The 5,284-nt window shown below is 40.5% G+C and overlaps 1 protein-coding gene across 14 annotated transcripts in view; it reads right to left on the bottom strand.

Annotated features, from left to right (window-relative positions):
- Nucleotides 1-5,284, bottom strand: part of ZNF536 (zinc finger protein 536) — a 615,457-nt gene that overhangs the window by 539,303 nt on the left and 70,870 nt on the right. The gene's annotated exons all lie outside the window — the stretch shown is intronic.

Below are 5,284 nucleotides of genomic sequence, written 5' to 3'. Positions count from 1 at the left end.
CACACACACACACACACACACACACACACACACACACACACACACACCACTGAAGAAAGGAATACAGACAGTTCTTGCTTTACATAAGTAGACCATTCTGCAGACCTCTATGTAAAGCGATTTTTACACAATGCAAATTTACCCCTATTGGCCCACTTCAATTAGCTTATATAACAAAGGCATATACAAAATAATAGCTTTACATATCATAAAATGTACTAAAATGCAGACACATTAAATACTGTACCATGGTATTAAATAGAATTATGAAATGAAAAGTTAAAGATAAAATATGCCCAGTACTATACAGTAAGGTTAACATGGGTATACAGTATGTAACTTCTTCCCCACCCACTGTACCAGTTTTTATCACTGGTGGTTGGTTGAACAAATTTTTTTTATGAAGCTATAGAGAGATGTTTGGACAGCAGTTCTTGTTTCCTTATATATCTGATAATAGCAAGCAATATTATCCTCAAATAGTCTTTCAGAATTCTTTGTGTAAAGTTGAATTTGTGTAATGTGAATTTACGCAAAGCCAGAACTGTCTATAATCTATTTGAGAAAAAAACAAGGTGAGAGTCTTCTCACTCTCTCCTCTCAATGGGGCAGAAAGGCAACAAACAGAGGGATTCCCACCCACCCCCTACCATGATTACCTCATCTACAACACTTGCTTAAAATGGAGGTTAGGGATTTGGGGAGCCTAGTAGCTTTTATTCAAGGATGCTCCGAAGTCCTCCAAAGTCCCACCATCACCTTAGCTCCCAGACCCTGGCTTTGGAGTTGGTGATGCCCAAGCAAAGTAAACTGAAGAAAATTCTCTCCAAAGATAGTGGTACCAACATAGGTTGGTGTTTATCAGGATCCTTGGAGATTATACGCCAGGAATGGGTAAATGCCCATATAACCAGGCTAGTTTCTCACATATCAAAATCTTCGTTCCCAAACTGAGGGCAAGAGAGCATCAACCAATTACATTTTTAATTTTTTTTATTCCATTTTATAACTGAAATAAGTCCTGCGTAGATGATCTCATCTAATAAAGCACACTTAGATGAGATAAGGGCCTAAAGCAAAAGCTAAGATACTGTCTGTGGTGATTTCAGAGCCATTTACTTTAGTAAGCAAGAGGAAAAAAAGAAAAAAAGGGAAAGGGGGGGAAAAAACCCACGACCCTGGATCAAGTCAGTTAACTCCAACCCAGTGTCCTGTCCAGAGCAGCTGACAATCTCATTTGTTCTGCATTATTACAGAAAGTTTTTATAAAGTTCTTTCTTGCTAGATTATATTTCACTGAATTTAAAGTTGTAAATTCTGATGTCGGTATCAGGGCTCAGGTGGGGCTACAAGAATAGGCATCTGACAAACCAAGCTACATTCAGAGGGGTGGAACATTTTATCAGCACCCTCCTAAGAAGTTTCTATAGCAGGCTACCATTTGTAACATTATGTACAACTCCAAGTTTTCTCTCTGGCAAGTGTAAGGCGTTTGCCGATTGTGTCCTCAAGTGTTTCCTCAAAGTGTAATGAGTATGTTGGCTATTTGTAAACAAATTTCTTGGCTTTTATCTGGAGATAGAACATTAAAAAAATCATAATTTAGCATTTCAGTAATCCTGCAATATGGAAAAAAGTAATAGATCTGTATATGATTTGTTCCTCTTCTTTCTTCTTCTCTTTCTCTCTCTCATTCTCTCTCTCATTCTTATTCTCTCTCTCTCTCTCTCTCTCAGAATTAGATCTTCACCTTTCACCTCATTCAAAATCAAGATATAGAGAACTAAAAATTTAATCGCACCATGATATGACATCATTTCCAAACCAAGAGGTTAGCATTTAACCAAACAGGGCTGGAATACCAGGCAGACTTAGAAATTATTTTCTCACTTTGCTCTTACAACACTATTGGTATGGGGGGAGGGGGAGGGAGAGAGGGATTCAGATTTTTACATACACGCTCATGACTTGCAAAATTCTAGGAATATTCTCCAGGGGCTTTTCACTGCAACGCTTTATAAATTCTGATGACAGAGAGAACACAGTGAGACTTCATCTCTTAAAGTCCTGCACTGATTTGTTTGGGTCTCCAGTCATTGATCAGAATGTCAATGTCTCTCATACTCTACTTTCTAGTTCTTGCAGTCCCTGAGTCCCTCCAGTTTTATACCTTACATGATTTAAGGTTCCTGGAACATGACCTTGAAAATAAATCGGAGAAATCAGGAGCTATACCCCCTTAACTGTTCCCTAGTTGATTTAGGGGTATTATTAAAAGATATCTGACCTACCTGGGCTAATATTATTTCAAGGCACATGATGGGAGAACAGCAGTGAAACAGACATTTTGAGGTATAAGCTAGAACCTACAGGGCAGCAAATTCATTTAGTTCCATCAGTGCCTTCTGGAACTAGTCTAAATAAGACCAGGCTAGTGATGTCTAATGTTGTTACAGTCACCACAGATCTAGGAAAGGTGACTTGATCAAACAACTGAACTGATGCTCCCTGGTGTTTCTTTTTTTTTTAAACGCCCATCAGTACAGTAACTCTGTCTTCTTCAATGAAAGAAACAGCTCTTTTGGTGCAAGAATGTAACTCCTAGTTAAACAGAACAGGCCCAGAAAAGCAGGCCTAAAATAGCTCTCTGATAGAAGAGCTCAGAGAATAGGAACAAGACACATGACAGGCTCCATTCTCTCCTGGGTGTCCTCAGCCCTAGAGCACCCAGCTGAAGAAAGCTCAGTCTTCTCCCCAGAAAAATTCTGGAAGCCAGAGGAAAGGTTGAGACATAGAATCATAGATTTAAAGCTAGAAGGGTTCTTATCATCATGTGGACCAACCACCTCATTTTGCAGATGAGGAAACTGAGGCCTAAAGAGATTAAGTCCCTTGTCTCAGGCTGTAGATTCAAACCCAGTATACCTATATGGAGAAGCTAGACCCTTTTCATTATATTACAGGGGCTCTCCCTCAGCCCAGGACACTAAGATCTATCCTACCTGGAGAGAGAATGGTGTGTGTGTGTGTGTGTGTGTGTGTGTGTGTGTGTGTGTGTGTGTGTGTGTGTGTGTGTGCGATCATAGCATGTTAGATCTGAAAAAAAAATTAGGAACTATTTAATCCAAAAACAGAAACCCTGGGAGGTACCAAAGTTATATCTCTAGTAAGTGACAGACCCCATCCTGGATCACTTCCTCATCATGGTGGAGGGTCTTATGTAGCCCAGTGAAATGATGAGCTATGTCATGCAGCATTACCCAAGATGGACAGGTCATAGTGAAGAGTCCTGACAAAAGGTGAACCCCTGGAAAAAGAAATGGCAAAACACTCTAGTATCTCTGCCAAAAAATCCCATGGACAGTATTGCCTGCCATGATATGGTTCACTGAACCACAAAGAGTCTGACACAACAGAACGAGAAGAAAGAGACAAAGCCAGAAGTTGAACCCAAGACTATCCAGCTAGGCCTATGTCTAAGCAGAGGTCTCCATTGTGGCATCCCCTCTACAGGGGCCTTACTGGGTACCATGAAGTTATCCTCCCTAAAAAAAACTGTCCCCTCCTAACCTGCTATATTGTACCCCAAACTGCATGAGTATGAGTTTCTTTCTTTTGAGCTAATCTACTTAGTTAAAATGCAAATTATCCTAGGAAGAGCAATATAAGGAATAATTGTTAGTCATTAACATGTTAGTATGAATGAGTTTATCAGATCACTTTTCTGTGTGAAAATCTGTTAGGAACGGTCCTTTTAGTGGGAGGGGAGGAAAGGATTGGTGATTTTAAACCAAAGAGTACTGGCAAAGGGGGACAGGTATGGATGGTAACACTGAGCAGCCTGTGAGCAGGATGATGCGCCCGAGGCCCCTCAGTGAGGTGAAGAATGTCATGGAAGCCAGAGCCAGGGATGTAGAATAACTGATAATATAGAACAGAATCCACAAGCCTAAGGGAAAGGACATTTCAGGCAAAATACCTATTCAGAGAGCTGAGAGGAAAGGACCATGGGTTTCTACCTAGAAGGGACCTGGGAGATCACCTAATTCAATTCACTCATTTTTACAGAGGATGAAATTGGGGATCACAGAATAATTGGTAAGAAAACAAGGCCTGAGTTCAGTAGCAATGGGTCCAAAGGCAGGACACAGAAGGGAAGGTCAGGAAAAATGTGGGTGAGTAAGGTAAATTTATGAGGAGGTAAAATAGTGATTTGTTTCATACAAATGCTTCCCTTCCCCTCAACACACACACACACACACACCCCTACCTATCTCTCTGTCTCGCTCTGTGTGTGTGTCTCTCTGTTTCTGTCTCTGTCTCTGTCTGTCTCTCTGTCTCTGTCTCTGTCTCTCTCTCCTGAAGGTACCTACATCTTTGGGCTTGAACACACAGCAGAAGAAAAAAATTTTACCAACTTTGACATTTTTTGAGCTTTACTATGTTGTACCCTGCCCAAGACACAAGTCAAATGACCACCAGGAATGGCAGTTGTCTATGTGTGCAATTATAGAAGATTTCATAGCTAAAGAGAACACTAGCAAATATCAGAGGAAATTTTGCTGATGAATTTATGCCTCAAAGTGAGACTACTCCCCTCCCACCTAAGATATTCCTCAGAGGCAGGCCTTCAAGGGGCATTTTTTTTAAAATACTGAGATGTTTGTAGTAATTTTCTGACAATATCAAAATTTGACCTTGGTACTGGAAATTTGACTTGATAACTTTAGAGGTTAATCCTGGAATTTACAGACAAGGAAACTATGACAGAAAGAAATCAAGTGACTTGTTCAAAGTCACAAAGATAGCAAGTTAGCAATGCCAGGATTTGAGGACAGGTCCTTTGACTCCAGGTCCATCTCTTCTTCTGAGATCTAGAAGTCAGAAATACAAGCAACTAGGGTTTGGGTTCTATTCACTACCCCACACTGGGAGCTCTGTTCATCCTGGGAGAAAAGGAGAGGTCTGAACTGGCAAAGAGAAAAAAAAATGAATCCACACCAAGGTGATCCTGGGGTTAAAATACTGGCATCTAAGTTCTCTAAAGGCGAATATCAACTTGGGAAAGTCTTGAACAAGACAGATAAAAAATGCCAATAGAGTGGAACTGGGATTTCTATGCAGCTAAACAAAGGTAACAAAACACAGAACCCTCTGTACAGCCTCAAAATAAAAGGACTTTGGAATTGCTACATGACTCCAGTAACATAGGGCACCCTACTACAAAAGGACCATATCCTCCAGCTCCCCTGACTCCTGGATTATTTGGTTTCTTAGGAGTTAC

Source organism: Petaurus breviceps, unplaced genomic scaffold (genome assembly GCF_028583685.1).
Source record: "Petaurus breviceps papuanus isolate PSGF00001 unplaced genomic scaffold, PetGlider_PUasm1.0 171, whole genome shotgun sequence".
NCBI classification, from domain to species: Eukaryota; Metazoa; Chordata; class Mammalia; order Diprotodontia; family Petauridae; genus Petaurus; species Petaurus breviceps.
The sequence above is the reverse complement of the archived record's forward strand: the minus strand, read 5'-3'. Positions and strand labels throughout refer to the sequence as shown.